This window comes from Colobus angolensis, unplaced genomic scaffold (assembly GCF_000951035.1).
Source record: "Colobus angolensis palliatus isolate OR3802 unplaced genomic scaffold, Cang.pa_1.0 Scaffold2, whole genome shotgun sequence".
Taxonomy (NCBI): Eukaryota; Metazoa; Chordata; class Mammalia; order Primates; family Cercopithecidae; genus Colobus; species Colobus angolensis.
In genome coordinates, this window is record NW_012115154.1 from 26,040,504 (window position 1) to 26,052,663 (window position 12,160).

Consider the following 12,160-nt stretch of genomic DNA (forward strand, 5'->3'; position numbering starts at 1 on the left):
CCTCCCCACATGCAAGCCCAGTGCCTCCACTCACACAGATACCCAGTGCCTTCCCTATGCTATGTCCTCACAGCTGTTTCCCCTGCTCAATGGCCACGTGACTGTGTCCTGACACTTGGTGGCCTCCTTGGTATCCCGGTATAACTAAGTACTGAGAGGCGCTCTTCCACCCCGGCTGCCTGTCCACTGGGGCAGGCTCCATCCTGCAGGAAGCAGGAGGAGGGCGCAGAGGCCCGAGGCCCTCAGTCCACATGCCCTTCTTTGGAGCGTCCCCTCCCCACCCTGTCCAGGCTCCTAAGAGTTTCCTCAGCTTCCTGGCAGGGCAGAGGGGTGATGGGTGCTTTCTGTGTGGACCCTATCTGCTGCTGAATCTCTACAGCTCCCCTTCGAGGGCCACCCGTGTCCACAGGCCACCTCCCCTTGCTCAGAGCTCTCATTTCCCAGGTGGCACTTGTACTCTTCCTGGGATACTTCTCTTGCACTTGAACTTGACAGAGGAAGCCACAAAGCTTCCCGGCCACAGAATGGGGGAACTGGCCATGGAACAAACAGGGGAACCAGCCACAGAACAGGGGAACTGGCCATGGAACAGGTGAACCAGCCATGGAAAGGGGGAACCGGCCATGGAACAGGTGAACCAGCCATGGAAAAGGGGAACTGGCCATGGAATGGGGGAACCAGGTCATGCAACAGGGGAACTGGCCATGGAACAAACAGGGGAACCAGCCATGGAACGGGGGAACCAGCCATGGAACGGGTGAACCAGCCATGGAAAGGGGAAACCGGCCACAGAATGGGGGAACAGGCCACGGAAAGGGGGAACTGGCCATGGAACAGGTGAACCAGCCATGGAAAAGGGGAACTGGCCATGGAAAGTGGGAGCCGGCCACAGAATGAACAGAGGAACCGGCCATGGAACTGGCCATGGAATGGGGGAAGTGGCCATGGAATGGGGGGGGAAACCGGCCACGGAACGGGGAAAACAGGCCACGGAAAGGGGAGAACTGGCCACGGAAAGGGGGAACTGGCCACGGAATGGGGGAAGTGGCGATGGAACGGAGGAACTGGCCATGGAACGGAGGAACTGGCCATGAAAAGGGGGAACTGGACATGGAGCAGGGGAACTGGCCCTGGCCCTGTGTGTCCCTCACCCGAGCCCTGTCTCCTGGGCTCTCGCTTCCATTTTGCACTGAGACCTCTGCCTCATTCCCTCTGACTCGGCCTCTCGCCCACCCTGAAGTCCTGCTTCCTCATTGCCTGTGGGAGGTTGGAGGCTCCGACTGCCTCTCTTTTATCCCCCAAATGTTTCCACCACCAGCAAGTGCTGAGCAAATATCTGTTGAATAAATGAATGTGCAACAGGAAAGCAAGCAGCCCCCTGGCCTGACCTGGCCTGAGGCTCTGGATGGGGAATACGCTTCCCAGTTTGCTTGCTTCCCTGGAGAAACCCCCAGGAGGGCCGCACCCTAAGGCTTTGCTCCAACATGTGCCAAGGACTTGTGGTGGGAGCGTCTGCAAGGTCCCTCTCTTTGTGGGGGCCCAGGAGGAGAACGTACTGTCCTCAAGCAGAATTTCCTGCACTGGTCTCCGGGACGGGCAGAGGGCCCTGCTTTCAGGTGCGGAGGAGAGTGCAGCACTCAGCATCATACTGGAGGCCTGGGGGCTCAGGTCAGCAGGGGGCACCTGGGAGAGAAGAGGACGCGGGAAGCAGAGGAGGAGGGATGGACGCCCAGCTGGGCACAAGAGGGGCTTCAGGGCATGGCAGGACAGCCACCTGGGGAAAGTTGTTTCCTGTACCCACTGACTTTGATGGCTCTAAGTCTCCCACAACTCCGGTAAAGTCCCAGGACCCCGAGCAGCCTCGGGAAGAGCTCCTGGGGCCTCGGGGGAATGAGGCGGCCCAGGGCTGGCACAGCTCCGTGGTGGTACGCCACATCACTCATCATCAAACCAGGCCTTCTGCAAAGATTCTCTGTCCTCTCTGCTGCTCTGCCTAGCTCCAGTCTTGTACTGCGGAAGGCGCTGAAGCAGCCCTCAGCCTGTCTCTGGCCTCCCTCTCAGTTTCCCCTCCACAACTGGGCAGGCTGCTCCCTTCACCCCAACACTCCATGGCTCCCCATGGCCTGCAAATCAGATCACAGCCCCTAAGCCTGGACTGCAAAGTGCTCCACTTGGCCTCGCCCACCTTTCAGCCCATTTGCAGCGTGACGCACACAAGTGAAGTGGATGAGGCTCCGCCTGCACCTGACCCAGCTCCTGCTTTCTGCCTCCTCCTGTCCCTTCTCTCCTGCCCTGTCCCCATCCTGCCTCTGCTTCTGTCCACATGGCCCAGCCACAGCGCCCTCCTGCCAGCCAACCATGTTCACAAGGAAGTTCATGTTCCCCTTAACTCGAGCTTTTATTTCAGTGAAGCTTCAGGGTCACCTGCATGGCCTCTCGCGAGTAGGCGGACTTCCCACTCGCTCCACGGGCAGCTTCCAGGGTCTGGGAAGAAGCGGAGGGGGCAGAGAAAGCCGTGCCACCCAGCAGCACAGGGCAAGGCTGGGATTTGCTTACAGGTAGCAGAGTAACCCAAGCAGACACACACTCGTGCACAAACACACACAGAGAGACACATGGGCACACACAGACACATGCACACACAGACACATGCACACACACACGCAGACACACACACGCAGACACACACACACACACTAACACTGACTCACAGGCAAACAGACGCCCTCGGGTAGATTCATGGTCTGACAGCCGTGCAGGAAATTGTCCCAGGAGGAGCCCAGGCTGTGTCAGGGTCACCTTGACTTCACTATTTTGGAAATGCTGAATTTTGCTGCAAAGTTTTCCTAAAGGGCTTGGAAATGGTCCAGACTGTGCTGTCCTGGAGGTCTCCTGGGGGCTCCTTCTTCAAACAAGAGAAAGCTGGAGAGTTTCCAGGCGTTCCACGGGGTCTGAGGGAGCACGTGAGGGCTTCCTTCCATCAGCGTCCGTATTCACAGCGGGAGGTGGCAAACCTCTATCAGCAATTTCGGATAACTTTGCTCTGGGTCGCACGTCATCTTCCTGAAGCGGCAGCCACGGAAGCTGCAATTCAGGCATCAATATCAGAAAATGAGTCATTGCCAGGGACTTCACTGTGCAGTCCCAGAAGTCTTAATTCCAGCAGACAGGGTGACTCCAAAGGGAGATCGTTCCAGCCACTTCCAAGGTGTCTCTTTCTCCATCTCTTCTTTGCATCCCCCACCTGCATCCTTTAAATCCTGTAAACTTCTGGCAACTCCTGGGGGTGCAGCCCTCTCTGATTGTGGGGCCGTGGCCTGTGCAGAAGGTGAGCAAGTGTGACCCCTGGTGGCTGCAGCAACGGCAGCACCTCGGGCCTCGGGGGTCAAGAGGGGCGGAGCCCCCAGACCAGGCGTCCCCAGGGTGGGCACAGGGCTGCAGAGGGTCAGGAAGGGCCGATCCCTCAGGCCAGGCATCCCCAGGACTGGCCCGGGGCTGCAGAGGGTCAGGAGGGGCCGAGCCCCCAGGCCAGGCTTCCCCAGGGCAGGCACAGGGCTGCAGAGAGTCAGGAGGGGCCAATCCCCCAGGCCAGGCATCCCCAAGATGGGCATGGGCTGCAAAGGGTCAGCAGGGCAGCTCTGCCTTGGCCGTCACCACTGCAGCAGCCTAGCAGGTTTTCCTGGCTGTCTCCATCTGGGGAAGCACCTGCTGCAGCTCCCTGGACAGTGTCAGAATTCACAACTCCTTGCAAACAGTGAGGTCCATGCTCACCCTCCCTCCTCTCCGCGAGACTTCAATGCCCTGGACCATGGACTGGGTGCCTGCGTGGGCTCATCCAAGCCCTGTTTTTGTTTTGTTCTCCTGTTGTGACCCAACCCCTGCTATTTCTGCTGGGCCTGAGGTAAGGTGGACAGGGCGGACCCCGCAGGTGGAGCATCCTGGGGGCCACTCTTCTGGAAGCAGATTCCCAGCATGGAGAAGCCTGAATTAACCAGCAGCAGCCTCAGGACAGAGTCTGTCACCAGAACCTGGAGACAGGATGGGTGACTGTGTCCAAAGCCTCATGATTTTTTTTCCTGTGGCAAATTATTCCTTTCCTTAGAAAAAAATACTGTTGGATACTGACACCACCACAAATAATCCAGTTCCTTGGCAGCTCCCCTCATGGGTAAAGGGCCCTAGAAGATGTGTCTTCCAGGAAGATGCACAGACGGCAAAGGCAGGCAGATGGCGGAGATCAGCAGCTTCCACGCCCACCAGGGAAGACCAGCGTCCCCCATGTGGGGCTGGGAGAAGCCACATCGCACCCCGAGAGTAAGGATGGGTGGGGGGCGGCGGGAATGGTGCTCTAAGGGGCTTCACATGGTCCCCACACCCCAGGGTGGAGAACTTTCTAAGAGGGAAGGTCGGGACAGCTGTTGTGTCCTTGGGCTCAGGAGTTCGAGAGCAGCCTGTGCAACACGGCAAAACCCCATGTCTACAAAAAATAAAGTGGGTGCCAGCAGTCACTTGGGGACAGTGCCAGCACAGGGGCATGCTGGGGGAGCCTCTGGGAGCCCCAGGAGGCTCTAGGGACACGCAGCTCACCGGCTGTCCAGGAGGAAAACATTCTGAAATGGGCCTCGATGCCCTGGGAGGCCTGGCTAACTTTTACCCACAGGGGAAGATGCAGGATGTGGCAGTCTCTGGAGGAACCCCAGGCCTGAGTGTGGCACCAGGGTTTCCTCAGGGACCCCAGGTCCGAGTGTCCTACCCAAGGTTTCCTTGGGATCCTCTCTCCTCCCCTCCGTGCACCCTGCTGACATCACACAGAAGAAGATGATGTTTCTGGACCCAGCATCAAAGCCCAGGTCTTGGTGGGTGGTACAGAAAGTGTTCCAAACAGTGGGCTGGGGAACGGCCAACCCTCCCGGTGGACCTCAGAGCCACGTCTCAGGAACAGGCACTGTGCAGCCGGGAGCAGTAGGGACAGCAGAGGAGGGAGTCCATCCGGAGACGTCTTCTCCAGAAACCACGTTCCCCAAGCCCTTCGCCAAAATAATCGAAACATCCCATGATCAGCTTTGCGTGACCGGGGGAAAAGAGGAACAGGAAATATGTCGGGGCGTGATTTTAAAATGTGCGTGAATATAAACATTCAGCTCTCTGACATAATTAACAATGCCCCAAGGAAAATCCCACGTATGTCAGTAGGAAACATTTCTGATGCAGAATGAAGGCTACTTGGCGGTGTTCCCGTTCTGTGACTCCAAAGGGCCTGCCCAGGTTCCTTCGAAGGCTCAGATGAGCCCATCTTGGCCTTGCTTTCTAGGAATTTATAAGTGTATGCGAGAAAAGGTTCAACTCCCCAAAGGATCCCCTCTTAGTGGCCTGTGGAGACCTCATGCACCAGGGATCCTCAGGCTGGGCCAGCCAGTGCTCAAGAGCAGTGACCCTGGGGCTCCTTAAAGGGGCCGGGAGGGTCAGTGTGATTACCGTGCACCCATGCTTACTCACTGAGGAGCTCTCAGATTCCATGTTTTCAAGCCTGCTCATGTGTAGGGAAAGCACAGCCTCCATGAGAACAGCAGGAACACACGCCCCAACACGTACACCCAAATTCACACACACGTGCACGTGCATGTACACACACACACGCATGCACACACACGTGCACACGCGTGCACACACACACGCATGCACACATGTGCACACACACACACAGAGCAACATCCCGCTGCTCCCATCTTTCCTTTTTAAAATCATACATATTTCATTAAGCTCCATGCAGAGTGTCTTCTGATTTATGGTAATCGTCAACAAAAGCAAAAACACAGACAATTTTAACCCTGCAGTAGCCGGGAGTTAACTGGCACAAAATCATATAGACTTTTCCTTTAAAAAGGGAGGGGCCTCCGAGCTCTCCATTACCAAGAGAGACTGTGAACCTGAGCATTGGTGGCTGTTGTCTGAGGCAGCCCGTGCCAGAAGCGACATCTGACAGAGTGGCCACCCCGCCCCATGTGAGCCCGGCATGCTCGTGGCCTGGAGGACTTCGAGTGAGACTAATTTCCATATCAAACCCAATTTAGATGAAACGTCTTGGTTAAAAAAAAAAAGCCAGAGCTTCAATAGCCCCTTGATTAGATTTTCATCTCCTGAGCAGACAAATATGAATATTTATTACCATGAATGCATATTTTTCTCTTTCCATTGCTCTGATCTTGAATATTATCCATTGCTAATTTTTATGAAAATTTGGGCAACATAATGTTTTCACATAAACTGACAGTTCTTGAGATAATCCCGTTATTGTCTGGTTGAAAATGACAGCTTCCGCTTATTCATGTGTTAACGAGGGATTAAATATTGTTTTTCATCCCCGTAATCTAAGATGGACTGGAAATTAAAAACTGAACATTGTATATTAGCAGGGCTCTGAGGACCAGAATTTGTTTGCATTCACTTAGAGACGATCTGTAAATTAGCAGCTTCACAATCAGGCCCTGTGATGTTGCTGCTGACGGTAGCATCATAAAACGCCACTGAAATTTCTAAAATAAATTCATTACTCTACCTGCCACACACTAAAATCAAAAGGCTTCCATCAGGAAATACGTCGCAAAGAAAAGACAACACTTTGCCAAATAAGTAAAATTGCAACACGAGTTATATTGCTTCAATATCAAGAATTTTTTAGGGTCCCCACGCTAGAGGGGGCACTGGCTGCTCCTGGGAGGCGTGAGCCTTGGTCATATGTGGCGCTGGTAGAAGGAGGACCTCGCACACCCTCCCTGCAAAATCACCCGAGGGACCCGGCCCATGGGCAGATGTGGCCACATCCTTCTTCAGCTCTGGGGGCAGGCGGGCCGCCTCCATGCTGAGCATCATTGACGGTGACACATTTGTACCATGTGGTAATTTTTACTTTATTGCTATGGCTGGATGGCTCAGACTGAACCATGGATCTGAAGGGTTTTTGGACAAAACTATTCTATTATGCTTCTAAAATTCACGCTAAATTTATTCAGGTAGTTATTCATTAATTCACTCTCCCTGATTGCCTTGGTAGAATTTTTCACTTTTCAATTTGTTGTCTGACATGGTGCAGGAAAATGGCATAGATGTATTCCTTTGAAGCTAGCTTGACCCAACGCTATCTTTTGGAACAAATGATAAACATGCACTCTGAGTTAAATGAGACACAAACAGGGTCAGAGTTAGAGCTGAATTGGGTCTCTCCAAAGTGCCTATAGGAAGCCCTCATCCCAGAACTTCCGAATGTGACTGTATGTGGAGATGGAGGTGTTTACAGTAGTCATTATGGTAAAATGAGGTCATGAGGGTATGTGGAAATGTTGGTGTTTACAGGAGTCATTATGGTAAAATGAGGTCATGAGGGTATGTGGAAATGTTGGTGTTTACAGGAGTCATTATGGTAAAATGAGGTCATGAGGGTATGTGGAGATGGGGGTGTTTACAGTAGTCATTATGGTAAAATGAGGTCATGAGGGTAGGTGGAGATGGGGGTGTTTACAGGAGTCATTATGGTAAATGAGGGTATGTGGAGATGGGGGTGTTTACAGGAGTCATTACGGTAAAATGAGGTCATGAGGGTATGTGGAGATGGGGGTGTTTACAGGAGTCATGATGGTAAAATGTGGTCACAGTTAGGAGGGTGGACCTGATCCTATGTTACTGGCATCCTTGTAGGAAGAGGAGATGCAGACACAGGTGCACATAGAGGGTTGAGGACACAAGGACGCAGAGGAGATGGCATCTGAAGCCGAGGAGAGAGGCCCTGGGAGAGACCAGCCCTGCCCACACCTTGATCTTGGACTTCAGCCACCAGGATTGTGAGCAATAAAGGTTTGTGACTGAAGCCCCCCATTCTGCAGTATTCTGTCGTGGCAGCCAGAGAGGATGCACATGGTCAACATGGCAACACCCCCTCAGTACATGCCAGACGTCTGAGGCCAAGCCCCTGTGACTGCAGGGACACGTCTCTGCCTACAAGAAAGGAGAAGATTTCCTGTTTTCACGGAACATTAAGTCCAAGTGCTTGTCAACAGAAGAAAGTTACTTCTTAAGAATTTTCTTTTTGCTTCATGCTCTCATTAAAAAAAAATAGAGTGGCACTTCAATAAAAGGGTTTGCACACACAGAACCCTAATTAGACTTTTAACAGATCCTTTGTTTCACAGGAATGAAAGTGAAGGTAAAGTTTCTGTCCGTAAACTACTTAAGAGCTACCAGGGCCCAGTGTCTAGGGTCCTCCACCATCCATCAGTTTCTAGTGTAGGAGATGAGAACACACTACCCCAAAAATGACTGTCAGAGATCAGAATATGCCACCCCAAAAATGACCGTCAAAGAACAGAACATGCCACCCCAAAAATGACTGTCAAAGGCTAGAACACACTACCCCAAAAATGACTATGAGACCAGAACACACCACCCCAAAATGACTGTTGGAGAACAGAGCACGCCACCCCCAAAATGACTGTTGGAGATCAGAACACACCACCCGAAAAATGACTATCAGAGAGAACACACCACCCCAAAAATGACTATCAGAGACCAAAACACACCACCCCCAAAATGACTATCAGAGAGAACACACCACCCCAAAAATGACTATCAGAGACCAAAACACACCACCCCCAAAATGACTATCAGAGAACAGAACACACCATCCCAAAATGACTGTTGGAGAACAGAACATGCCACCCCAAAAATGACTGCTACAGACCAGAACACCCCACCCCAAAATGACTGTCATAGAACAGAACACACCACCCCAAAATGGCTGTCAAAGACCAGAACACACGACACCAAAAATGAGTGTTGGAGATCAGAACACACCACCCCAAAAACAACTGTCAGAAACCAGAACACATCACCCCAAAATGACTGTCAGGATGCCACCCCAAAATGACGGTTGGAGATCAGAACACACCACCCCAAAATGACTGCTGGAGAACAGAACATGCCATCCCAAATGACTGTTGGAGATCAGAACATACCACCCCAAAAATGACTGGGGATCGGAATGCGTCACCCCAAAAATGACTGTCAGAGACCAGAACACACCACACCAGAAATGACTGTCGGAGATCAGAACACCTCACCCCAAAAATAACTGTCAGAGACCAGAACACACCACCCCAAAATGACTGGCAGAGACCAGAACACACCACTCCAATAAATGTATGCCTTTTTGGCATAAGGATTATTTTGAGAAACTGAAGATACAGGAAAAGCTCTGAAAGCAAGTTGATTCTCTTCTACAAGAGAGATCTGTGTTTATAAAGGAATCCTCCATTTCTAAGGGTGGCTCCTCTCTGCACCTGGAAGAGGATAGCTCTCGTCACTGGAAACCCCATCAATGCAGAGGGCTTGACTGAGGGTGCATGACGGGCCTTGCCCTCCCTGACCAGCTTCTCGGGTCCCCTCCTGGGTTAGTCTGTTTTCACGCTGCTGATAAAGACACAGTGGAGACTGGGCAATTTACGAAAGAAAGAGGTTTAATGGACTCACGGTTCCACGTGGTTTTGGGGACGCCTCACAAGGTCAGAGGCACGTCTCACAGGGTGGCAGACGAGAGAGAGCATGTGCAGGGAAACAGCCCTCTACAAACCGTCAGATCTCATGAGGCTCATTCACCATCACGAGAACAGCACAGGGAAGACCGGCCCCCACGATTCAGTGACCTCCCACCAGGTCCCTCCCACAACACGTGGCGACTGTGGGAGCTACAGTTCGAGATGAGGTTTGGGTGGGGACACAGCCACACCCCATCACCTCCTCCTTGCTCTTTCAGCTCTGTCTCAGCAGATGACGGTGCTGAAGCCTGAGTCTACGCACCTCTTTGTGACTGACCCGTTTCTCTGGGTATGGCTCAGGTATGCAGGAGGGGCACACGAGAATCCACTTCGGCTTGTTTATCTCTTGTGCATCTGTTTTTTGTTCCAGGAGTCCACCCCTCCTAGGAACTCAGAAGAACGGAAGAGACACTGCTTTTTCTTCCCCACACAGAGTAGTAGCCTGAGGCCACTGGCTCAGGCAAAAGGGGAACCTGAGTTGGCCTGGATGCTCGGTGGCTACCCTGATACATGATTATGGAAAATGTGATGCCAGGGCGGTCTCGATGCTGGAGCGACAGCCCCCACTGAGGTGGGCTTGGCTCCATGTTCACTGTCTCAGGAGTAAGGCTGCAGCACGTTCCTCCACTCCACAGTGCCCAGGTGGGTCTGGGCTGGGGGCATTGGACACAAGGCATCCTGGCCGCCACCCAGGCCTGGCCTCTCCAGGGCACCTGATGCCCACCCGAGTGGAGAAAGGCACCTGAGCAGAAGGGCAAGGGCTTTCAGAAGGAGGGTCCCTGATGGGTTGCAGATGCACCTGCCTGATGCTAGAAACAAGCCAAGTTCCTCCTGCTGGCCCCAACAGGAGAGTTTCTCCTGACAGACATACCTCTGGACCCAGGTCATCAGCATCCATGGCCCTAGCTGGACAATTCCAAGGTTGAAAATGAGGGTTTCCCACTTGTAGCTCATGAACTTTGCCAGGTAAAAGTTTCACATCCATGGAATATACCAGGTGTGAATGTGCTATGGATGTAGCTAAGGAAATTTCAGCTTTCAGGAATTTCAATGAGAAAAGAAACTTAATTTGATGTGGCGTTTGGCATAGGAAGTGCGACCTGGCCTGAGTCAGGCTGCCTGGGGCTGGCTCAGGCTGCCCGTTCTGCCGTGTCACTTCTCCTGCTTCGGTCTCCCCTCTGTGAAATGTGTTGCCTCTTGGGGACAAGGGAGGTGACACCCATGTGAAGTGTGGAACAGACCCCGGGAGGAAGCATCACATAACCATTGCTGCCACTGTGCTGTTCTGAGAAAGCTGCAGCAGGAGCTCTGGAGGGTGCAGGATCCTGTTCATTTTCTTCATTCTCTTTAAGCAACTCCAAGTCTGATGGGTTGGTCCACTGAAAGGGGTTTCTGGATTATTATACACTGAGGGATCTTATGAGCATCCCTAGAGTTCAGCTGTTTAAATAAAAATGAACTCCTGGTCCCACATGAGCCAGGCTCCCTAGGGAACCTACAGGAACAATCTTGCTATCTCCTAAGACCCGGGCCCAAGGCGGGCCTCCGTTTCTTCAGCGGGAGACATCACCAAGTCCCCACCTTAGACAATAGGCCATGTCCCTGCAACCGAAATCTATATTATGCATATTTTTATAAAAATGCAGCTGAAAATGTTAGAAAAGGGCACAGGGAGGGAGGGAGGCGTGTCGAGAAGCAGGGACTGCTGTTGCCACAGGCAGACATGACTTATTTCATCTTACGTGACTATTTACTCTGATATTGAATAAAAATTGAATGTGTTGCTATGGCAACTGCTACATCACACAGCACCTCTCCTGCCTTTAAGTCACAGAAAGTATTGAGAAGGCATCCGTGAACCAGCGCAGCGTGGAAACCTGTGTGCCATTCATAATTCCAGGAGGAAAAGATGCTGTTTCATAATGAACTCCTATTTGTCAATATGTCAAGTGCAGTTAATTATATCGAAAATACATAGTTTTGTGTGTTTCTTCACTTTTGAGAAACAGAAAAAGAGTGAGACGAGCAGTAAGCAGCAAGCAGGCTGGTGGGGTATGTCTGAGCCCACCACAGTGGGGCTGCCCCGGGGCTATCAAGGTCCTCGTCACAGAGCCAGGCCCACAGTGGGCCAGTCCTGGGAAACCAGACAAGGGGCTGCTCCTGACCTTCGACCTCCCACCAACCAGCTCATCTGGGGTCCTCAGATGGGCTGAATGTAGAGCTGCTTGGGCTGGGCTGATGCAAATATTTTAATGCAATTTTGTGCAGATTTCCCTTTTCAGATGCAAATTAGGAATATTTACCAGTAAACAGCCTTTTCTTAGGACCGAGGCACTTTTGCATTTAGGAGAAAACCGTCTGTCAAGCAATGCATATTAGAATAAAATAAAGTGATGGTGCAGGAAATGACAAAGATGCCCACTCCCCCCAGAACCCACTTCCCCCAGTACCCACTCCTCCCAGTACCCACTCCTCCCAGTACCCGTTCCCCCAGAACCTGCTTCCCCCGGTACCCGCTCCCCCAGTACCCGCTCCCCCAGTACCCGCTCCCCTCAGTACCCGTTCCCCCAGTACCC

The 12,160-nt window shown here is 52.5% G+C and overlaps 1 protein-coding gene and 1 pseudogene across 2 annotated transcripts in view; both read right to left on the reverse strand.

The window, feature by feature from the left end:
• The window catches only part of LOC105511382, a 3,484-nt pseudogene extending 743 nt beyond the window's left edge, over nt 1-2,741 (reverse strand). Inside the window, exons 1-6 of the transcript XR_001001716.1 lie at nt 2,712-2,741; nt 2,425-2,484; nt 1,557-1,683; nt 908-1,084; nt 716-822; nt 153-203 (exon numbers count right to left, since the gene is read on the reverse strand). The product of XR_001001716.1 is annotated as a nuclease-sensitive element-binding protein 1-like (transcript). The remainder of the gene's footprint in view (nt 1-152; nt 204-715; nt 823-907; nt 1,085-1,556; nt 1,684-2,424; nt 2,485-2,711) is intronic.
• PTPRN2 (protein tyrosine phosphatase, receptor type, N polypeptide 2) overlaps nt 1-12,160 on the reverse strand; it is a 789,125-nt gene that overhangs the window by 317,763 nt on the left and 459,202 nt on the right. The window lies entirely within an intron of this gene.